This window comes from Plecotus auritus (genome assembly GCF_963455305.1).
Source record: "Plecotus auritus genome assembly, chromosome: 4".
NCBI classification, from domain to species: Eukaryota; Metazoa; Chordata; class Mammalia; order Chiroptera; family Vespertilionidae; genus Plecotus; species Plecotus auritus.
In genome coordinates this window covers 24,221,489-24,247,219 of record NC_137775.1, presented here as the reverse complement: position 1 = coordinate 24,247,219, position 25,731 = coordinate 24,221,489, and the positions used below count along the sequence as shown (strand labels likewise).

Sequence of the window (25,731 nt, the reverse complement as noted above, 5' to 3'; positions counted from 1 at the left end):
ACAGAGAGCACCTTGGAAAAACACCTAAATGTGCCAAGATAACATTTGTCCATGGTGTTCAGGATAAATAAATCATTCTATTTCCACTTGTCACTGATGTTAGATCCCCTTGTCCTTGTGAGCTAGTAAATCAATCAATCTAGTTCTAGGCAAGATTCTAACAAAGCTCAGACATTATCTCTTGAGAGACTCATCATGGCCAGCAAAAGTCCACCAATACCATGTGACTCAGCTGTCATTTCATCAGAGGCTTAAACTCTTCTTGTTGACCCTGAACAGCAGACATTGGGGCATTGGTAAATATATATATATATATATATTTATATATATATATATATATATATATATATATATATATATATATTCGCTTTGAAGTCAAGCCAAGTCAAACTCCACAGCTTGCTATCTATAATTTTGGTTTATTTTTCCAGTGTCCATCAGTCTTGTTAACTATAAACACACATATAAATTCTATTCTCAATTCCCTCTTCCCTTTCACCCTGGTAGGTTGTTTTCCTGTTGAGTTTATCTTAAAATGACCATTTCACTTAAATCAATCTTTCTCTCTTTCAAATCAATAAATCCAAAATAAATTTTTAAAGAAATATGTATAGTTTTAAAAAATAAAATAAAATGACCATTTCAAAAGATTCAACTAGATTTCTATGGGGGGCGGGGGGGGGGGGGAGAGGAGGAATGCAAGAATTCAACACCTCTGGCCAAGTTAGATAAGAAGCAGACAGGTGACTCCCTTGTTATGTAACATAGGATGAAGGGGTTATGAGTCTTTGTAGTTAGAAAATGTTTAGTGCATTAACTTGGTGATACTATAAAAAGAAAAGAAAAAATAAGAATTTCATGTATCAGCAACAATGAGATATTTTTAAAACAATCTGATATCGGCATGAAGGCAGACCTTCCAGGTAGTAACCACCTATACAAAATGATGATGAGGCATCAGATTGCCAAATCCCTTCCCAGCCCACCATGGAGCCTGGGTTTGTTCTCTCAGCTACGGTAGTTTCTATGGCTGTAGGTATCCCATTCAGTACTTCCAAGAGACAGGAAATACTGATAAGGAACCGGGCAATTATGATACACTAGAGGTCTGGTGTACGAAATTCGTGCACGGGGGTGTGTGTCCCTCAGCCCAGCCTGCACCCTCTCTAATCTGGGACCCCTCGAGGGATGTCCGACTGCCTGTTTAGGCTAAATGGGCAGTCGGACATCCTTCTCACAATCCAGGACTGCTGATTCCCAACTGCTTGCCTGCCTGCCTTCCTGATTGCTCCTAACTGCTTCTGCCTGCCAGCCTGATCACCCCCTAACCACTCCCCTGCCAGCCTGATTGATGCCTAACTGCTCCCCTGCCAGCCTGTTTGCCCCTAACTGCCCTCCCCTGCAGGCCTGGTCCCTTTCAACTGCCTTCCCTGCTGGCCATCTTGAGGCAGCCATCTTGTGTCCACATGGGGGCAACCATCTTTGACCACATGGGGGCAGCCATCTTGTGTGTTGGAGTGATGGTCAATTTGCATATTACTCTTTTATTAGGTAGGATGATACATGCTACCACAGGGGAAACTATAACTACACATAAGAGGGGTCCATATTTTGGGATTAATGAAGGCTTCAGCAGAATAGAAAAATTAAACTAAGATGTGAAGGATGAAACTGATGAACATAATAGGGCCAGAGTTATGGATGCATGGAACAGAATAACAGGTCTCAGTGGGGGGAGGGAGGGCAAGAAGAGATTAACCAAAGAACATATATGCATATATGCATAACCCGTGGACACAGACAATAGTATGGGAAAGGCCTGGAGGGGGGGTAGGAGGGGGCAAAAAGGGAGAAAATAGAAGACATCTGTAATACTATCAACAATAAAAAAATAATATTTTTTTAAAGTGAAGGATGAGTAAATTAGTGAAGTAAGGAAAGGTGGGGAAGAGAAGCCCAGACAGATGGGACAAATAATCAGAAGTCTGAAGACTGAAGTGACAGTAAATTTGAAGGAAGGAAAGTAATGCCAAATTGAGGAACCAGTGTTCAGATCATTAAGGTTTATGCAAGGCATTTAAGTAATTTATATGCTGTCCTCAGGAAACAAAGATCCATTGAAATGTTTTAGTCACAACAGTGTTATCATTAGGCATAAGGAATGGATAGGAAAGGGCCAAATTCCAGAAATTCTTCCATTGGAGATTTATGGCTTTGGCTTTTGGTTTATGGCTCTGACTCTGTTAATAAATGAATATGCTTGAGATTTAATGCAATAAGCTTAATTCTTGTTTTGCAAAGAGAAACAAGGATTCTAAATTTCAGAAAGGGTAACATTAACTGAAGAGCTCGAGTTACTGAGATGGGGGGAAAAGTTATTCAAAAGAGAAGTCTAAAACCATAACTAAACTGTGTCATTTTCCAAGTTCATCATCATTTATGAGTGAAGAGAAAAGTTAAAATTAAAATGTAGAAGAATTGAAGAGCTTTAAAGAAGGTAGTGGTTGGGAGGGAGAGGGGAACAAGGGGAAGAGGGAAGAAACACTTTGGGTGGGATACAAAAGTGATTACAGACTAAGTGTCTCAGAGGGGCAATGCCTCTTCATGGCTGTCATGAGTCTTTGTATGGGAAGGTGACATTACTGACCATGAATGCTAAGTGTATTTCTTAGCATTAAAGACTGAATTTTTACTTCTCTGTTTATATTCTCTTGACCAATCTCACGGAAGACTAACAGAACAAATTTTCAATAGACTTGGAGGGTTAATCTAACTGACCTTCCCTGGACTTGAACAAGAAGCCTTAGCATTTTAGCACAATGCTCTAATCAACTATGCTAATCAGACTCATGCTTTGCCATACATACGAAGAAAAGTAATAACAGAATTTGAAGAAGTTTTTCTTAAGTGGTTTTTAGCCACCAAAGAATCAAAAGTTCCAATTTTCTTCATAATTGAAATCATAGCAGCTGCGAGAACTCAACTGTTTATCAAGACACAAGCAGAAGTCATAGGCTTTATTTCATGGATTAAGTCTAAAGGCTGTATGTACTTTAACAAGGTCTCATAATGGATTGGTAATGCTTATTGTGGGTGATAATATTTATTTAGGCCAGTCAGAACTACCAAGTACAAAAGATGTTTAAAGCAAAAATGGCATAGGCTATTTTGCAAATGCACAGGCTGAAATTATCTATAATTTCAGTGAATGGCATAAATTGTATGACACAGAGTTAGCTCTGGCTTTCATTTTCATGGCAAAGACAGATTGCAAATCAGGGATGTGACTCATGGGTCGCAGGCATGGTGCATCAATCTAGCACCTGCTTTCCCAATCAGTCAGGTTACACTCATATCCAGACACAAATACCCATATTATTAACCTTAGCCACTGCAATTATTGAGAGGATGTGCAAATTTAAGCTAGTAGGGTTCATTTCCTCCTCATGGCACATACATGCACTTAATTCATAAAAGCAGTGCTATTTCTTTCTGTTGAGTATCTCAGAAATGAATGACATTTTGGGTTTTATGTTTGTGGTTTTGTGTGGACCATATATAGGTAAATTTTACAGAAGGCCACAGCAGATGTGACTTTGAACTGAGGCCATGTGACTAGCTGCAGCATGCTACCCTAACCTCACTTTGGGGAAATCCAAGCTTCGCAATTGCCACAAAGGATGTTTCATCAAAGGAGGGATTTTCCCCTCTGCTCTGGAACACATTACCTACTTCCCCTTCCTCTACTCTACAGTACAAAAATATCTCAAAACAGTTAATAATTTATCCTGTCATGGGTGACTATATGGGGAAGAGGGGAAGGATAGGGGATGAGGGTGAGTTTGAGCACTGGGGTACGAAGGGGCAGTAAGAACAAGACCTCCAGAACACTCTGGTCAGCCCATCTTGTCTCTGAGCATGCTACTTGCTAAAAACCAATAGTGAAAAAAAAGATAACTGGCCCACAATGTATCAAGCATGGCTTTTGTGTCAGCTCTCAGTTTGAAGCGCAGCTCTGACACTTTACAGCTATATCCATGAGTTTCCTCATCTATAAAATGAAAGATAATAATACAAATTAAAAGGGTTGCTGTGAGGTTCAAACAAGAGAGTGTATGAACATTTACTTCATTTGTCTCTGCTTCCATCTGCCCTCAAACCCAAGCCTAAAAGAAATCAAAGAGGCCTATGCAATGAAAATTATATGGTGATTCTGAACTGTGTGTAATGTAGCCAATGTACTACTTCTCTTTGCCTTGTAATTTGAGTCCATCGGATACAACACATTAATCATAAGCCTATGTTCTGTGTCTTTCTGTTCAGCAGGGGAACTAGAGATTGCAAAGCAAGTACATTATTAAATGAGTTTATGTCAGTATACCTTGAAAGACAAGTGAGCTTTTTACTAGTCAAGGTATTTGTCAACTTGTTTCTAGTCTCAGGTGTTATGTCTCATTTCTGAATCTCCCAAGCTAAACCAGTGGGGAAATTGGAAGGAAGGTCTTAAAGTTTATATTTCTCTAGGGCAAAATTTTTAAGATTCTCATCCCTAATTCTAAAGGTCAGATCTTTTTGGAATATCTACTATTGACAAAACCACACAGATTATTTACCCAAGAATGTTCTTGCCAAAAAAGAATTCCATTGGGCCCTACCTGGTTTGGCTCCATGGATAGAGCATCAGCCTATGGACTGAAGGGTCCCAGATTCGATTTCAGTCAAGGGCGCATGCCTGGGTTGTGGGCTCGATCCCCAGTGTGGGGCATGCAGGAGGCAGCCAATCAATGATTCTCTCTCATCATTGATGTTTCTATCTCTCTCTCCCTCTCCCTTTCTCTCTAAAATCAATATATATATTTAAAAAAAATTCCATTGGCATTTTGTCCCATCCCTGCACTCCACACATTCACACACATGCCACATGCCCCCCTGCCCTCTAGAAGGACAGATTCTCTATATAATCTCAGGACAAGGCATCTCAAGATCTCCTATCTTTAATTCTGGGAGATAATTGCTGACTAGAAGACTAAACTATGGGGATCTAAAGCCACAACTCCTAGAATTTTTATCATTGTTCAGAGTTTTCTCAAAGTCCATTTTATTATTTTAAACTTTACTCTCATCAATACTTGATTTTCCTTCATCTTTAAAGATAAAAATGCAATAGAGTTTTAAAAATATAAATAACAATTATTTGTGTATGAATGACCAGCACCTTGAGCTTTCTGAATATAAGTAAGATAATATATAGATCAGAAAATCACTAGCAATTTAATTTCTTTGAAGACTTTACTTTAAAACTGTAAATTACAATAAAAACAACAAGGCTATAAGTTGATATATAATGAATTATTTCAGTTATACTTGTATAGTTTACTTTTAATATGCCTCCATTCAGGCAATTTAGAAATAAAACAATCATTAGTACATTGAAGTTGGCATAATATTCTCTGTTATTCACGTTAATCCATGATTCTGTATTTTCTATACCAGAAGGCAAAAGCTAAATAGGGAAACCTATCAATGACAATACTTTCAAGTATTTTATTTGGAAGCATGAGAATGTTTTTAAGGTTTTTTTAATCACTAGTTCGAATACCCATTCAGACTGTCACTGTATAACCCAGTTCCCACTCAAGAACAGATTAATGTTTTAAAGATTTTAAAAATTTCTAAATGTTTGAAGAGTTATAAAGCAACATTGGATAAATTTCACATGGTGACATTGGTCAAAATAGCTTCCCCACTGGCCCGACCACCTATCTCCCTCACTCTTACTTCTTTCAAAGTTCCATTTCAACACTGATTGGAATGGACAGACATTTGGACCAACAGTGCATCCCACAGCCACCATGTTCCTCAAGCTGCTTTTCTTCTTCAATTCTGGTTCCTCAGTACCATTCCCACGGCAATCACTTCAGCTCCTTCCATCCCTCTCACAGTTTTAATCCCACTCATCTTGGGTCTATCCTTTTTCTCACTCAGCAACAACATTAATTCCTTTGCTTCCCCTTTATACAACATCCTCTGGGACTTTTGTCAGTAAACTATTAAATCATTAAATTTTCCCCCAAACCTTCCCTCTGCCCTCTCACTTTGTTATACAAGATCATAACATGTGCCATATATTAAACAGAGCTTGTTGGCCAAGTATGCTTTGAAAATGCCAGGTTAGTTAGACTTCTCAGAGTTGGGTAATGTGCTCTGTGAATCCCCAAGAAGACAGAGCCTGAGCTGGTCCCCAGATACATTGGACCAAAAAGCTCTTTTAAAAGAACATCTTCAGGAAAGTGCTGCCTTAGTTGATATTTGGGTTTCTACTACTGAAGACATCTTCTGCCACACACTCAAGCAGAAATGGCTGGAGGCCAAGAGCTTGGCAGGTACTCTCTAACTTAGCCTTTGAGAACTTCACCACTTTTACTCAACCACAGCCTTTTTTTTAAATGTTATGTTTTATTTTTTTTATTATTAAATTTGTGATGTCATTGGTCAACATGAACATATGGGTTTCAGGTGTGGGTTTCTGTGTTACAAGATCTATATATTGCATGGTGTACCCACCACCCAAAGTCAAATCTCCTGTCACCAAATATTAGGACTCCCTTCTCTCTCCACCCCCTTCCCTCTGCCAATCACCACACTGCTGTTTGTGTTCATGAGTTTCAGTTTTATATCGCACATATGAGTAAAGTCATATAGTTCTTAGCTTTTTCTGACATATTTCACTTAGCAAAATGTTCTCAAGGTTTATCCATGTTGCTGCAAACGGTGCTATTTTATCCTTTCAAACTAAAAGAGTTTCTGCACAGCAAGAGAAACTGACAACAAAACAAAGAGGCAGCTAACCAGATGGGAGATGCCATTTGCAAACAGTAGTTCCGACAAAGGCTAAGTTCCAAATATATAAAGAACTCATAAAACTCAACACCGAACAAACAACCCAATCAAAAAGTGGACAGAGGACCTGAAAATACTATAGCCTTTGTTATCATCTACTAACCTTCATTCAAGATACTTCTTCCTAACTTTTAATCACTGGTGCCTGATGCCATAATTTTCCTTTCTATTTTTCCACAAGTAATCATTATATGCAAATTCAATATTTACACTCATAATTCAGCTAACAATAACAATATAGTTGTAGTAATGATATCATGTGGAATGTCTGCTGTGCACAATAAGTATCTTTAACACTTGACATGCATTATCTCATTAATCTCCACAACCACTGTAAGAAAGAGATATCATTGCCTCCAATTTTCTGATGAAAAACATACAGTATTTAGCAAGTCCAAGGATATATAGGACATTAAGTGGTAGAACCAAGATTCAGAGCCATATTTAAATGATCCAAAATATCTTTCCCTACTTTATAGCTATTCGAACTCTTTAGCTCTTCCATATCTCTCTAGCTTCACTTTTTCAACCTACAGGGCACCATCATTTGTTGGGTCTTCTAATTATTGTAAACTTCTCTTTCTCCAAGATTTTATACTTTGCAGTTAGTACTTGACTGAAGTTTTCTGCCCTTTGATCTCACTCACAGCCACCGTCTGCCCTTCTCTTTCATCATGCCCTCCAGTCATTTTTCTTGTACTGCTGCTCTTCATCATGTAAGATGCCACTATTATCTGTTGAAGCTGTAAGTCCGCTCTTCAACCACTGGCAGTTCCTGCAGTGCGTTTAATGTGCGGCACACCCCACAAACTCTGAATAGTTTGCAGGTAGCTTAGAGCAAAGACGGCGCCCACTTAATTTGCTAGCAGGATTATAAAACTCATTTATAATCATTTGAGAGGTCATCTTTGAGCACAGCTTTCCTCTCCAATGATCTGATGCCATCCATTAACATGATCTCCCAGAAACAGCTTCAAATTCCTTGTTCCTCAGTAGTCATTTCTCTTGGTGCCCAGCATGTATTCTGTAAAATCCCAAACTTGTGGGATATTAGGATTAGAAGGGGCCACAAAATTTACATAGGCTCACCCCTTTATTTTACAAATAAAAAACTGCGGCCTGGAGGAGCCTATAAACAGAAATTGCTGGAAGATTAGGTAAAAGTCATAGAACTTGCCTATGTCCTTTTAAACAAGAATTTATTTCAAGAATATATTCCTGACTACTTCTTCTCTGCCAGGTTGTAGATTCAAGTCTGTTAGTGAACACTCTGTACGCATATATTTCTCTTGATCACTCATTAGTTGAGGAACTTGTGTGTTATCAGAGGGAAGTAGGGCCGACTGCTTTTCATAGCAGCACAATGAGGTCCTTTCTTTTGGGTGGGACACTTTGTCCCGATTTCCTTAGCACCAGATGGCTGTCCCCCAAAGGCCCTAAAGCTCCTGGGATCATTAAGATTCCAGATGTGTCTGCTACTGTCGATCTGGGGTAATGTGACTGCAGCTCTCCTTGCCAACTATGTGTTCAGCTGTGAGATGGTACTCAGATATGTTGTTTGGCTTGCTTCTAATATATTTGCTAATTTTCCATTTTAATTTCTGAACCACAAAATAGGCATTATACAGTATTTAAAGATATTTAGAGATTAAGTGGTTAAAAACATTCCGCCTGAATTGTGGGTTCTAGAAATGTATTGGGGTACATCTAAGACAGTCCAATTCCCAGGTCCCAGAGTTCCAAGGCGTCTCCTTTCTTAATACATTGAACTTGTTCTGAATCCAATTATACTGTTTCCATTTTGCAAAATAACTCATTTTGTGTGTTTGTCAGTAGGATGTGCTTTGATATTAGAAAAAAATGTTTTTACTTTAATGTGCTCCAGATTTGGAGACCCTTATTAAGGCCTGTCTGCCTTATTTCCCAGTTGTACTAATTAAAAGTACTAATTATTTCCATGCAAGTATCCCAGGACCATCTTTTGATGCATGAAAGTTTTGAGGAAATTTTTTTAAAAATGACTTTGGGAATCAAGTGAAAATATTAATATTCTGAAGTCCTAATTAAAAACAAACAAACAAGTTTTTTAGGTCAGTGCATTTGACTTCCAACCCTACTTCTTTGGTCTCAGGTCTGTTCTGGATTTCTGCCATGTGGGAAGTAGTTCGTTGCCAGAATCCCCCTTCGTTGTACAGCAGTTAGTGTAATTAATGCTGAAAAGGGACTTACCTCACTTCTGATGCTAATAGGCTTCTGAGAAGCAGGGTTGTTTGTTTTCTTTTAATCTAACTTTTGTCATGTATGAAGAAGTTAAACCAGATTTCCAAGATCCTTCCCCCGTCTACAGTCCATGATTCTCTAAGACCTACAGTCGGTCACTGTCCTAATTCATAAATCAACCCATTTCTCACTCTCATGAGAAACAATCCAGGTGTGCTTAGGCAGGAAGTCGGTTATTTACTTTTCTATGCAAAAGGTGGGAGAATGGAAGAAAGATTATCTTTCCAGCTGGAAAGCAGTCCTTTCCCAGAGATACAGATAAGCACTTTTTAAAAAATTTCTGGACTCCAGAAAAATTCTACTCTTAAAAAATCATGAAGTCACATAAACTGAGGGAGCCATCATAGTGGAGAGTGAGATTTTTATTCAACACTTTTATTGGTATAAAATGTTGTGAATTATGTGAATTTTTTACAGAATATTATTCTCAATGGCAAGTTTATTCTCATTTAGATCCTCTGGAATTACAAACACATAACTCATTTACTCCCTTCAGTATACCTTTGCTTGAGAGAGGAGAATATTTTGGTGGCAAGTTATTTCAGTGGAGTCAGACTATGCAATAGAACAACAACAAAAAAAAAAGCTAGTAGAAAGAAAAACACCTAACAAAAAGTATATATAAATGAAATTGAGTTTATTTTATGAAAATAAGGCCAATGAAAATGAATTCCACCAGTGGAATGAATTCACTCAACAGTGAATTTATTTATAAATAAACTAATAACAGTGTTGGATGCTTGCTGTGAGTGCTTTGTTGTTCAGCTGTAATGTTGGTTGGGAGTGTAGGGAAGCTGAAAATAGCAGCAGTGGCTTCTAACTCAGTCCCATTAGCACTTGGGAGTTAATAGCCTCCTGATTTTTGAAAAGGGGAGAATTGGAACTCTACTGGTAGAGAACCATTTTATTCTGCAATTAATATAATTATCTAAAAATCTAACATTCAATACTTGGAATAAGGGTATTTCAGATATTTGAGTTGCTGGCAAGCTACCCCCAAGTAGTCATTTGTTAATGACTATTTCAAGTCACTTATCTAGGGCTATTGATAGAAACAAAAACTTTAAGGATAAAGCAATAGAAGCAATTATAGGAAGTGAAAGTACCCAATAGTATGTAAAATGTGTTGGAACTGAGTCTTATGTAATTTTTTAAAACTACTTCACTATTAAACTCTAGTTCCTGGAATCTTTCTAACTCACAATCTATTTTGGGACAAACCTGCCAGTACTATGACCCTTTCACTATACATTAAAATTTATACAGAAAAGTTGGAGACTAATGGAATAATCAGATAAGACTGACTAAGGGGCCACACACATTTGTGGCCCTGTGCTAACATTGAGTTTAGGCTGACCTAAACTCTCCCTGTTTCAAAGTTGTTTCCTAACGCTGTGTTTGGAAAAATTAGTTGTTTACAAATACCTACATAGTTTGTAGTTTAAATTTTGATTTTGTTTTTTATTTAAAATACCTATTTTTCTACTTCCTTCCTGTCAATACTTGTCTAAATGTTTTTTTTATAATGAATTTTATTTTAAGTAATTCCTTTATTGTCTTTTTTTTTTTCTGAAAAGGGCCTGAGGCTATAATTTCACCTTGATCTTAATTGCTTTCTCTCTTTTGTTTACTGAGTTCAGCTAACTTGGTTGCAGAGTTACATTAAGACCCTTACTCCAAAATTTCCTACAAGGACCTGAATCTTAGACCTAGAAGGGATGTGAAAGTTTACATTGCACATCCCTCACCTTTAAACAGAGCCACCTAAAGAGGGTGCCACACAAAGGTTATTTTTCATGGCTCTAGAAAAGGTTGCACAACCTCAACCTGCATCTCATTTTGACATTTAAATGCTCCTGCTCTAACCAAAGCCTTCCTACCCCAAACGTGTTCTGTTTCTCTTGTTTTTACTCAGTGCAGATAGCCAACCATCTCCTTATAAAAAAACTCTCCTATACTCAAAAAAATGTATTCAGTAACCATCTAGCCTTCCCTTCAAGAAAATGAATGTCAGTCCCGTTTACCTCTCCTCATCAGTCTTATTTTCCAACACTTGAATCATTTTGCCATCTTTGTGGTTGCCTTCTAAATAATTTCCAAGTTCTCCAATCAGCCTTTAAACATGGAATTCAGGAGTTCACATTTCAGAATAACACTGAATTGAGATTATTTAATAGTTCCTTCATATCATACTCTTATTCTATATTTATTTATTTTTACATTGGCCTTTTTAAGTGTCCAAGTATTAAAAACAATTTTTTGTCTAGATTTGGATTTTTTTATGTAACTGATTAGCTTTGGATAATGGTGTCTGTCTATACAGAGCTGACATTTTAATGCAATACTGATACATACTTAAGTTTTCTTTAAGAAGCATTTATAGAAATTAGAATTATAGCTAAAATAGTTTTATTATTTCTTCATTTAATATTTTTTCTAATATCTTTCCTCTATTTAATCTTGGATGAATTTTCCAGCAAGTTTCTAGCCAAAAAAAAAAAAAAAAAGAATCAGAAACTAGCTGCATAATACTAATACAATAACTATGCCAATTTAGTTTGGCATCAGTGTGATTATGAACAAATTTAGAGTGTTAGGAATGTTTTGGACTATTTCTGCATCCAGGTTTATTGTTTTCCTTTTTCTTTTCTTTTTGTTTATTTTTAAAGCAAGCTGAAAATAATTACAACATATGGAAGTATGTAACTTGTAGTTTGTTAATTTCATTAACCCCTCTGAAGATTCAGGCCTTCAGAAAGGATAACCCTATCTGGCATTCCAGTACTGGTCTTGGGAAGTTCAACAAAGTGCTGCCCTGGCATGTGGATTTTTATTTACCTTGGGAAAGAAACAGGTCCATGGGGAAACTGGGCAATAGAAACAATGATTAAGGCCAATAAGACATAAAGGAAAATATTCACAGGGGAATTTTGACACTCCCTGATCCCCTTTTCCCAGTGCCATATAATGAACCTGTCATCAACTCTTACTAGAGAGCCTTATCTTTGCACAGTCTGGAGAAACTTGAGAACACCAAACTAGTAAATTGAAGGTAGGGAATGCATGCTTGCAAGGTCATCAATAATTCTATGCTGAAAGAATATGAGACTATAGCCACCAAATGCCTATCATTTTTTTTTATAGTAACACTTTATATAAGAAACTTTCCCAGTCATTAGGACATTCATCCCTCCACTCCATTTCTTAAATTTGGGCAAATCTGTTCTGTTTGCAAAATAAATAGATGATAAGTAGGTAGATAGATACACAGAGATAGATAGATAGATAGATAGATAGATGATAGATAGATATGCTAGATAATTTTCAAATTATGACAATAATATAAAAACATTATTAAAATTTAAAAAGCAGAAAACAAAAGAAAAGCATCCATATTATCACTACAGTGGAACAATGAACATTGCTTCATACATTGACTTGTCTGTCCTTCTATACACAATTGAAATACAATTTTATATTGTGATTTATTTTATTTAATGTAATATAGATAACATTTTTCTTACTACTAAGAATACTTAAGGAACACCATGTGAATAGTGGCTATGCCATTCTTTACCCAATCATTTCCCCACTAAATGTTAGGTTGCTTCCAGTGTTTTGTCATTTTGATTAATGTCAAGACAACTTCTGTGCATTTAGATTTATGAATTATTTATGTGGGATAAATTATCTAAAATAAGATAAATGGGGTAAAACTATTGAGCATCTTAAAATATACTACAATTGCTTTCAGAAAATGTTTCCAAAATTAAAATATAGTGATCAATCTATGAGAATACATGTTTTACTAAACCCTTGCCAGCACTGAATATTGCCATTTAAAAATTAGTTCCATATGTTATGATAAATACTAGAGGCCCAGTGCATGAATTTGTGCATGGGTAGGGTCTGCCTGCCTGGCCCCAATCAGGGCAGATTAGGGCTGGGCCTGTCGGGAGGAGGAGATGGCCAGAGGTGGGCTGGCCGGCCCACCCTGATCAGGGCCCAATCAGGGCCAGGCCAGCTGTGGGGAGGGGCTGTGGGCCGTGGGCCAGCTGGCCCCTACCCCAAATGAGGTTGAGGGTGCCAATCGGGGTCCAGTAGCCTAGGGGAGGGGCTGCAGGAGGTTGGCCGGCCAGCCCCGCCTCCTATTGGGGTGGGGGGTGTGATCAGGGGCAGGGAAGGCCAGGAGGAGGGGCTGTGAGCTTACAGTGGTGAGGTGGGCTGATCGGGGGCAGGGCTGGCCAGGGAGAAGAGCCAGGGGAGCGGGGGGGGGGGGGGGTGGCATTTAGCTGGCTGGCTCCACCCTTGATCGGGATGGAAGAGTCCGATCAGGGGCGGGCCAGCCAGGGGGAGGGCTACAGGAGGTTGGCCAGCTGGCCCCACCCCCTTACCGGGCCCATTCACTGGCCATAGTGGGCATCATAGCGACCGGTCATTCTGGTCGTTACAGCAATATGATCGCTGGCTTTTTGTATATATAGATAATTTTCTTTTTAAGCATGAATATCCCAACAAAGTAACGTCATTGCTAACTCTATTTTTTCATATGAGGAAAAAGTCAAATACGTATTATTTAAAATATACGGACAAAGCACTTTCCACTTAGATTTTCCACAGGTAACTGGCTTATTTGAGGAGTGTGGTGATAAGCTAGTGCATGGTCTTCAGTTACAATCTGCCACAATAATCTCTGAGGCCGATTTTCCGTAGCATTAAAGGGTAGTCTATCTCTTCTTGAGGAGCTACATAAACTGTTGTGTTCTAAGCTGCTAATCTTCCAGCCCCACTCAGCAGCTATGTTGCAAGGTCATCCTGTTCATTATCACCACAAACTCTTATGCCCTGAACTAAATGTCATTTTGCATTAGAATTTTTAGTGGCTTTAATTGGGAAACAAGGTGTTGACAAAAGAAGTGATGAGCTCAAGAAATTAGAAAGATCCTAAGTAAGCCTTTTCCTTTCTTTTTATCTAGTTCCCTATTCCTGACCCTGAGGGTTCATTCTTGTGATCCTCTGCAGATGATAAAACACAGAGATGTATGTGTAAGCGACTGCATGTGTACACACACACAAAAAAAATATTGTAGATATATACAGTATTTGTGTATATATGCATGAGTATTTTCCGGAAGAACCATGATAAAATGTTGTTGTTGATTACTAGGGTGTGGGACTGGGGACAGATCTTCTCTTCTCCAGGCACTTCATCAGATAATCAGAAATTACCTTTCCCCTCAGTAATCAATTTAGTTAAATTATATAATAAATATACCTGGCCCATTATAAACACTCCATAAAAATATTATTAGTAATTATTATGTGAAATTCGGTGTGATTAAATGCTTGAGATTTTAGGTCTAGGACAAACTTTAATACCAGATTACAGTAGTATTTATTCCTTTTTGAAAACTACTAAGGCTGCTCTAGCCAGTTTGGCTCAGTAGATAGAGTGTTGGTTCAAGGACTGAAGGGTCCCGGGTTCGATTCCAGTCAAGGGCATGTAGCTTGGTTGCAGTGTTTCTCTCACATTTCTCTCTCTCTCTCTCTCTCTCTCTCTCTCTCTCTCTCTCTCTCTCTCCTCTCTCTCTGTCTCTCCCCCTCCCTTCCACTCTCTCTAAAACTCAATGGAAGAAATATCCTTGGAAAAAAAAGAAAAAGAAAAAATACCCTCAGGTGAGGATTAACAACAACAAAAATAAAATAAAATAAAATAAAATAAAATAAAATAAAATAAAATAAAATAAAATAAAATAAAATAAAATAAAATAAATAAAAAATGCTAAAGGTAGAATCATTCATTCCTCAGTAGCAGTTTCTTGCCTTTAAAAATCTAGAATGTTTGTTTAACCCTTGGCCAAACTGTGGATTTACAATTATATTTCATAAACATTGTAGGATCTCTATAAGAAATGATAAGATACAAACTCAATTTATGTTAGAACTTTCTAAAGCCCACTGAAAAATAAATAGAAAAGAAAATATAGGCAGGAAAAAAAGGTGAAAGTAAAAACCACATGTGGAAAATGCTTGCAAAGCGAAACAACTAATGCAGGATCTTCTGGAACACTCACAGCCTCACACTGTTTATTCTGCTTACTTCCCAGAAGTTAAGAGCTCAAGTGATCTGGCTGGGATCAGAACCTGCACCTCTGGAAGTTGAAATTCAGTACTTAGTAAAAGTATTCACTTCTCCACATGTTGTATAGATGTTGTTGTTTTTTTATTCCCTGGACATTCTCCCACTTATTTCTCCATGGGTCTAATGACCTACCCACTGAATACCAAAGAGATGTTGGATAAGGAATCATTGTCAAGACATATGATTAACTTGGCTAAATGCTAACACAGTTTCGCAATGAAAACCTCCCATCTCTGCCATTCAAAACTTTGTAAAAGATGTATTCATGGTGTTTTTGCTTATGCAAAAAATACATTTCATAATGGCCAGGTATTGTTTTCAACATGTGTTTCATATCAAATACAAGGAAGGTCAAGTGAAATCTAAAAAAATGTTGGCCAGATCTGCTAGGAGTATCTTCCAGCACATCTGGGAACCTCTGTAAAAAAGTTAACTCAACATTCTGGACTCTTGGGATGGCCAGATTATTAACTGGTTTTGCAGAAGCACTCTGTGCAAGCCAAGGCATATAAGAAATATTTTTAGACCTGTAGACCATTAAATACTGTACAGTTAGCCTACTGCATGAGACAAACAGCAGGTATTTAAATGGAGATGTCTAGTTCTATTTGCAGAAGAAAAAAGAAACTATGCATTTGTTGGCAATTGCACTTGGCTTAAGTGTTATTAGAAGATTAAGTATCAGACGTTTTTATTAAAAGAAAACTAAACATCAAGAATTACAGCAGAGAGTAAATTATAATCACATTGGCCTTGAATCTCACATAGCTTCTGTGTAAGGAAACTGTGGGACATTTCTCCTAGAACCTCACATAAAATTCAGATTCAAACTTCTATTTTTTTTTTCTCCTCTTGTCAAATACCCTTTTGGAGGTAAGCTCAAGGAGAAAAATACTAAGGAATATTTTGTTCTGTGCAATGAGAGATATTTGAACATTTCTCTTTCCCCCATAAAACCAACGAGTGGATGTTTGTTGATCGTCAAACTTAGGTCTGGGAATCATTTATTATATTACCCTTATATGGTACAATGACTATAAAATAGCTACATTTTGTTTTTTCCTTGTAGCCAGTGGATAAATACCACTCAATCCATATTACTTCTGTTTGGCAGAAGCTGGTTTAAGCAAGAGATCCCTGAGGGCCTTAAGATTGTACTGATACTCAGGCCCCTCTGCCCTCTCCTGGCAATGATGTTTCAGTTCCTCCCTGTAATGTGTGGCCATGACTGAGAACCACTGGAAAGCAATGCATCTTAGATCTAGGCATGGACTAGCCATGCATAAATCCAAATGATTTATTGAATTGAGTCTGAATCTAAGCAAACACATTTAAAGATTATTTTTTTCCAGCCACATATTGGGAGACTATAATCCAAAAGATAAAATTGGCCAATCATTAATAATCTTTTCTACTGAATATATTTGGTAGCAGAGTATAGCCTAAACAATTTTCTACATCTTTATGCAAAAAAACAAAAACAAAAACAAAAAACGTTGGAAGAGGGATTGAATGGCAACATGAGGAGCTTAGCAGCAGGCCAGGTACCAGCTTTACTGCTAAGTTGGGCGGTAGTTTCTTCCACTCCCAATCATTTATGGAGGTGTTAACTACTCTGAGTTGATCCCACTCTAAATCACTAACACCAAGAATTCAGGAGGGTTAAAACATAAAAGGAAGAGAAGACATGTATGTGTCACACCACAACATTTTGGCATATGACTATCTCCTTTACTTTTAATAGTTTAAATTAAGTAGGGCTTATAATCTTTATTTTTAATTATTTAGGGATTAATAATGCAATTATTCAGCAAATGTTTATTGAATGCCTACTATATGGAAAGCACCCCTTTAGGATTTATGAAATTTACAGGAGACCATAAGAAAATGAATAAGACAGTTATATACAAAGGGGTGCTAAGTGCCATGGAGATACATAAAGCAGGAAGGGGTGGAGACTTTCCTTTTTAAACAGAATATCAGGGAAGGATTCACTGAGAAGGTGACATATGAGCAGATACCTGGAGATGAGAGTTATGAGCTATCTGAGCAAAGAAAGTTCCGGCCCGAGTGCTCAGCAAGCACTATGCCTGGAAAGAAGTCTTTTTACTTTTGTCAATCTTATTTGCATATGGTAATTCCATTAACAAAGCAAACTTTCTCTTTTTTAAAAAATATTTTTTATTGATTTTAGAGAGGAAGGGAGAGGGAGATAGAAATATCAATGATGAGAGAGAATCATTGATCCGCTGCCTTCTGCAAGCCCCATACTGGGGATCGAGCCTGCAACCCATGTATGTGCCCTTGACTGGAACCAAACCCAGGACCCTTCAGGCCGCAGGCTGACACTCTATCCACTGAACCAAACCAGCCAGGGTGGAAAGCAAACTTTTTCTATCAAAAGATTATATCTCTTCTAGCCTCCATTCTAAGTCATTATACTTCCATTAACATTTCTTATTGTATGACCAGAGATAATAAATAACTCATCAGTTATTGACCCCCGAAGGTGCTAACCTTAACCCTAACTCCAATTTTGCCAAATTTTCCAAGCAAGAGACTAAGGTTAAAAAAAAAAAAAAAAGATTACTATGTAACTTGCCCAGAGCCTACTAGAAGTGTAGGTCTGCTATATTATATTGCAGGTCTGTCTGACTCCAAAGCCATGCTCTAAAGAGATATCTAATTCTTTCCATCAACTTTGCTCTAAAAGAAATGTAAGAAAACATCTCTTAACTACAGTGGATGTACTATAAACAGCATAAGTCGTTTCTGACTATCTCTATGGGCTTCTAAAAGTCATTTCACCTCTTTCAGAATTTGTTTTCCTATTTATTAAACAAGGAGGCTGAACTAAGTCATCTGTTAAATTCGTTCTACCCACAAAATACTATTCTTCTGTGCTATATTAACTTTGGCCACTTTAATTTTTTGAGTTATACCAAAGCAATGATATAGCCAATAAATGTGTACTGATGACCTTTTCTGAGCCAAGCACAATCTAAAACTACCATGTCACAAGACAATTTTTAAGAATTTAATTCTATGCTTTGATATAGAATATACTATAATCATTTGACCTAGATTCCAGGCAAACAAACTCTGTGTGCCTAATTTGCTTTGTGTTTTAACTTTCATGTGCAGACATGTGATCACTGATTCTGGTGATATTATTGAATATGTAAGAAGATGGATTCCCTTACAACATCTAAAATGACCACCCATCACCTCACTGCCTACTCATGTCACTATTGACTGCCTCCATAGCACTCATCTCACCGCCAGCGTTAGAAATAAGTTCTGTAAGGGCAGGGGCAATCCATCTGGTTCTCCTCTATGCCTGTGGCTTCTGGCACTGTGCCCACTATACAACAGGTTACCCACAAATATTTTTGAATGAAATGTATAACTGAATCAATTTCAAAATTGAGGAAAATTCCAAGTTTTAAGAAACCAGTACCAGTTTCAACTGGCATCTTGAAATATAACAGTTGAACTTAGACTCTGACCTTCATTCCATCACTAACAAGGTACCTTGCCCTCTAGTCTTCAGCGGAGAGATGAGAAAAGATCTTTGTCAGCTCCCCAAATTGCTGTTTCTCTGAACTATACTACTGAGGTAGAATACAGAAACATTTGCTTTGATAAAATTTAACCTGGATATCTTGACTTTATGTAGGCCAGAGGTTGAAACTGAAACACTTGCTGGGCCAGGCAGGAATCAGAAATAAGTAAAGTGGGTTGGGTGGCAAATTGCCTTAAGCAATTCATAGTCGCAAGGACCAAACTGAAAAATATCAAGAACCAGCAAGAGTGCAAGTGAAATAAAGCGTAAAACAAAGAACATTTGCCTAGTGGCTTGGGATCACAGTCTCTTCAGGGGCCAGGAATGGTTCCTATGCTCCATGTTATATGGACGTAATTCATGTTAAGCAACTAAATGAGGATAAATCATTAGCTCACAGGGACCAAAACTTAAGACCTATGATCTCCGATGAGATTCCTTCCCTAACCCACCAGACTCCTGCTGTCCTGTTTAAACAGTCAGCTTTATGAGGGTGGAGGTTAATGATGCCAGATACACAGACTGGGGAATGTTTGCTGTAGTGAAATAGTGTGGATGGAGTCTCACCCTGCCATGCATGAAGGGCAGATTGTAGCCCAGGGGTAGGGGCTAGAGAACCCTACATGCCCATGACTGTGAGTGAAGCCACACCACTGAGCACCCAAAGGTGATATGGCCTGGGGAGGTCAGAGATGCAGCCAGCGCTCCCAAAAGGACTGCAGGCCCAGACATGAAAAGGGGCCCACGTGTGCATGACAGGCCTGCCATGCTAACCTAAGTACAGCACAGGGTGGTTCCTTTAGCTGCTGAGACTATGGACAGCTGTGACCGCATTTGACCATCCTCCTAGTCACCCAGTTCCAAAGCTCAGAGATTTGGGGACTCCTCCATCGTCCTTCATTTTCAGTCATTTGTTAAATCTCACCAAATCATTCCAGCTATCCTTCCCACCATCCCTTTCATTCCATTTTCACAGTCCCCACCATGTTGTCAACAATTTTCCCCTGATGGTACAAGCAGCCTCCTAATCTCTTCAGCTTTGTTATTTTTTGCCTGGTCTTTCATAGAAACTGCTAAATTCCCCCAAAGTAAAGGATGCATTGACATTCAAAGCCTTCCACCATCTGTCTTCTACCTAGTTTCTTTCTTTTATTTTTAACATATTTTTATTGATTTCAGAGAGGAAAGGAGAGGGAGAGATAGCTAAAAACATCAATGATGAGAGATAATCATTGATCGGCTGCCTCCTGTACACACCCACTGGGAATTGAGCCCAAAACTTGGGCATGTGCCCTTGACCAGAATTGAACCTGGGACCCTTCAGTCCACAGGCCGATGCTCTATCCACTGAGCCAAGCCAGCTAGAGCTGGCTCCTACCTAGTTTCTAATCATTTCTCCCATGAGCCTCCTGTTCCCAGGAAATTATTCAATCAGGAGTTGCTTAAACATGCCTTTTAAGTTTTGCTTCCAGACTTTTGTTTGCATTGTCCCTCCCACCTTGGATACCTCTTCGCTGCCTGCATACCAATCCAAATACTGTTAGTGTTTTAAAAACTGATTCAAGTCCTCCCTCTACTTTGAAACCATGCTCAATGACTTTGCCCACAGTATTGTTTCCTCCTTTCAACGCTGACAAAATTTAATAGCTATACTTTTACCCTTCATACTAGGTTTAGAGGTATTTAATATCAGGTTCCACATCGTTTTCTATATGCCAATGTCTTGCTCCCAAATCAGAATGTAAAGTCCTAGCAATCAACAAGTTTCCCTTATGTCCTTATAATAACCAGGGCAGCATTTGGGAAGTAAACAAATGCTCCTGAAATACTTGTTGGAGCCATCCAAGACAATCAAGGAGGACTTTTCTTTCTCCTGAATACACAGAGCTGAATTCAAATTAATATTTGCAGGATCACTTTACATCCTGTAATAGTGTTCAGGGGACATTTTCTAAAGCCTCATTAAAGCAGTTTGAGAAGCAAAATTACATTTTCCCACATATAAAGAGTTTTTGCTTGCTTTTGAACATCAGGTAACCTGAGATGGGAGGGAACCAACTGCCTGGGCTAATAAAAGACAAGCATTTTGAGAATTTCTGTTTGTATTTTAAGGACTAATGACTTTAGCATTTACTGCTAAAATGATTTATGGAAAGTCATATACAAATTATTATGATTAACTCAAAAGTAAATCAGGAAGAAGTGCATATGTTCTGACTTATTTTCCTATATCAGCATTTAAATGTGGATAGGCATCTATATTTATTGATTTTGGATCAATGTTCTTTAAATCAGGGTAAGAGGTAACAGAGAAAGATAATCATAACTGTTTCCTTTCTAGCAATCTTACCAATATTACAACTTGCCATCAATTATAGGCATTTTGTAGAATTAATACTTTGGCTCATTTCTCATATCAGTGGAGTTTGTAATGATTTATTCCCAGAGCTTATCCAAAATTTCTGGATATCTCACATCTCCCTACATGTGCTATTCTGATATACCCTCCTTTAATATTATAATCCTTCTCTCCTTATTCAATTGCCCCTATCTTTCTAATGACTTAATGTTATAATAATTTATGAAAGCACTTCTGGATTTCAAAACTATAGGGATTAAGCAATCAACAGTGACCCTCCAGAGATGACCCTCTTCCTTTCACCTTCACACTCTAACACTTTCAGTTCTACCAAGCAAGGAAATTTTATCTCCTTTCTCTCCAAGGATGCATTGGAAATAAGTTGAAAAACAATACCACTTCTATTAGAAAAATGACTTTTTATGATGGCTCCTCCCAAAAAAAACTATAAGGATTTACATAAGTCAGAAGTTCTATTGACTCTGTAGAACTCACAATGTTAAAGGATCTTTTTTATTCATTAGTTTCAAATAGTTCTGTATGCAAAACAGTGAAAGTACTTATTTTCTTTTTCAGACTGCACATGCTGTTATTTATTAAATAAATAAACTTTAATGACCCTCATTAAACTTTAATAAATCTAATTATTGTTGAAGTTGTTAGTTGTAATAATGGCATGATGGTTATGCCAAAAAAAACATCTTCTGTTAGAAATACGTTCCTAAAGAAATTACAGATGAAATGTCATGATTCTGGAATTTGCTTTAAAATGTCCCAGTTTCTAAAAGAGAGGAGAGATGAAATAAGATTGAAAAATGTTGTTAGTTGTTAAAACTAGATGATAGCTACATAGAGATATATTATATTGTTTACTTTTGTGTATGCTTAAATGTTTCATAATGAAATGTTTGAACACTCTATAATGTTCTGCTGTTCTTGTTATATTATTACCTTTTCACCCCTCTCTATCACACTTCCAAGGTGTATATCCTACTGTATATCCTTTCCTAGGGAAAGAAGGAAAGACCTAAAGAGCCCACTGTGGATTCAGCCAGGGATCAAAGGTCAAATGCAAGATGCTAGTCACTTCTTCAGCCACAGGGGTCTGTGAAGACTGAGCAGGATTAATATCTGATAATGAATTTTCTCACTTATGTGAAGCACCCTACAGGAGTCAGTTTTAGGGCATCGTTGATAAGTTGTTGCAGTATATACAGTAATTAATGGGTTTATATAAACTTGTGCTGAAAATTCACTATGTGTACTTTATAGATAATTTGCTGTGGGTACTTTGGAGCTTGGGGATCATGGAGAATTGTGTATTCTATCTATATATATATAACCCTAATATGCAAATAGACTGAATGGCAGAACAACCAAACAACCAGTCGCTATGACGTGCGCTGACCACCAGGGGGTGCGCACGGAACATGGCAGGCATTGGCCGCAGGTGTCAGAGCACGGAACATGGTGGGCGTTGGCAATGGTGAGATAGTGGAGCAGGTTAGTGGGGGTGTCAGACCAAGGCGGGGCACCGGTCACTATCATCGAGGCGAGCCTCTGGTGGTTACTGAAAATTCTTTGCTCCTGTACACTGCGGTCCCAACCGGCACTCACACCCACTGCCGGCACTGGAGCCGCCATTCGCACCCGCTGCCAGCACCTGGCATCGACCCCGATCACTCAGCGCCATCAGCAGGTGTGAGCGGCAGCTGCCAACCTTGATCTCCCCTCAGGGCTTCTCCACCTCCCCCTGCTCCTGAGGGGCGACTGGGGCAGCAGCCACCACTCACACCTACTGATGGCACTGGCCCCGCTCGCACCCGCTGCTGGTGCCAGCCCCAATTGTACCGTCAGCAGGTACAAGTGGGGCTGGCGCCATCAGTGCATGGGGGCAGCGGTGATGTGAGTGGAGCTTCTGGCAGACAGGGGACCAGGGCCACAGTGGGAGGGGCTAGGCAGGGGCACGGAGGATGGGCCGAGACCCATCCCTGTGCCCACTGCAGCCTCATGGCCTATAGTTCCTTTTAAGGTGCACAAATTCGTGCACTGGGCCCCTAGTTGTACAATAAAAACCCAAAGAGCAAGAATAAATTCTTGATGGCCCTGAATTTAACAGGAGCAGCTTCAACCTGTAGAAAATATTTCAAACAAATAGTGATAAAGAATCATTCATAAGTAAATGAGATTTGGAAGAATGACATCTGTTTGATACAAGGACATGAGGTAATTAGAGCTCAATGCAGAAGAAAATGCTCATATGTAGTAGTTTTCCTAAATAAGTCTATAGTTATAAAATCAATTAGAACTTTTTGGATAAAAAATATTAAAAAGTAGCTAAATAATAGAGAATTATTTATAATGCTTAGAAAACTTTTAATTATTCACATCTGGAAATAATGCTTATAGTCTTCCCCAAGAGTTATCTCTCGAAATCAATTCCTTATTTTACTGGCTGTTATCTGGCCTTTGCCTGGGAACTCCCAGGGGATTAGCTCACATGCCAGAGAGGATAACTTCTGGGGCAGAGTGATCTCAGTAACAAGACAAAATCATTTCATAAGGAACAGCAAAAGGGAAAAGGGCTGCTAACCTGGGAATGGAAGACTAAGGTAACACAGAATAGCTACTTTCAAATATTTGCGATATCCTATATAAGAAAAGCTTAATATGCAAATCGACTGAACGGTGGAACAAACGGAGGAATGACCGGTCGCTATGATGCACACTGATCACCAGGGGGCAGACACTCAACGCAGGAGCTGCCCGCTGGTGGTCAGTGGGCTCCCACAGGGGGAGCACCGCTCAGCCAGAAGCCGGGCTCATGGCTGGTGAGCACAGTGGCGGTGACGGGAGCCTCTCCCGCCTCCATGGCAGTGCTAAGGAGCAGCAAGGTGAGTGGTAAGGAGTAGTGAGCAGGTGGGTGGAAAGGAGTGAGGGGTCCTAGACTGCAAGAGGAATGTCTGCCTGCCGACTTAGGCCCACTCCTGCAGGTGGACATCCCCCAAGGGGTCCCAGACTGTGAGAGGGCATGGTGCAGGCTGGGCTGAGGGACCCCCCCAACTCCCCAGTGCACAAGATTTTATGCACTGGGCCTCTAGATCTGTTCTATGTAGAATCAGTTTGTTTTTCTATATCAGAATGCAGGAAGTTTCAAGGATCCAGATTTCAGTTAAACTAACAAAGAGCTTTCTAACAATATGGAGCAATATTTTAGTAGAATACATACATACTTTAAAGAAATTTATACTTAGGCTACTTAGTGAAGTTGAAGAAATATTTTGCAGCTTCCTCAAAATGTCATCCACAGAATGGTGTTAGTCCACACATTATTTTTTTCTTTTTCATGAGATTTACATTTTTGATGATATTTTTCACCACAGTTTTACTTCTAAAAATATGTTTTCTATAAATTAAGAACATTTTACATTACCATAAAATTCCACTAATTATCCCACACATTTTTATGCATGAAATATTTTATGTGCATATCTAATATTTTAACAGATATAGATTTTTTAAATTGTAAGAACATTTAACATGAAATCTATCCTCTTACCAAATTTGCAAGTGGACAATGCAAATTTAGCAGTGTTAACTATAGGCACAATGTTGTTCAGCAGATTTCTAGAACTTAATCATCTTGCATAACTGAAACTTTATGCTTATTGACTAGCAACTCCTCACTTCCTCCTCCCAATCCCTGCTTCTCTGAGTTTGACTACTTTAGACACCTCTCATAAGCAGTATCTGTCCTTCTGCGTCTGGCTTATTTCACTCAGCAAAATGTCCTCAGGTTTCATCTATGTGGATGTGGATGGTAAAGTTTCCTTTTTTAAGGCAGAATAATATTTCATTGTATGTATCTACTATATTATTTTTGTCCATTCATGTGTCCATAGACATTTAAGTTGTTTCTTCATTTTAGCTATTGTGAATAATGCTGCAGTGAACTTGGGAGTGCAAATAACTCTTCGATACTCTGATTTCCACACATTCTTTGATACCAGTTTACAACAAGAGAAAGGGTTTGTGCCAGATTGTAAGCTGATGCACTGCTTCCCTCATCAATTAAGACTTGTTATGGAAAAACAAGTCAATGGAACTGAACAATATATATAGTGACATTTTTTAGTCCTTTTCAATGGAAGGAATTTATACAATAAATAATAAATACTAGAGACTTCAACAGTAATCAAATTATCTCACTATAAAGTAGATTTAAATGGAATGTCCTTTTGAACAGTAAGATTTATATTTCCCTAATTGAGACTATGTTTGAAAAAGCACACATCACAATAGTAGAAAGTTGAAAAAGAAAGGATAATTGCTGCTCCCTGGAACTTATTGTAAGAAATCTATTAGTTCTGCACTAGGCAGAACCTTTATAAATAAATAATACATATTATATATATACACGTGCTACTATTTAAAAATATAGATTCTGGCCCTAGCCATTTTGGATCAGTGGAAAGAGCATCAGCC

The 25,731-nt window shown here is 38.3% G+C and overlaps 1 protein-coding gene across 2 annotated transcripts in view; it reads left to right on the top strand.

The window, feature by feature from the left end:
- SGK1 (serum/glucocorticoid regulated kinase 1) overlaps positions 1–25,731 on the top strand; it is a 111,074-nt gene that overhangs the window by 49,670 nt on the left and 35,673 nt on the right. The gene's annotated exons all lie outside the window — the stretch shown is intronic.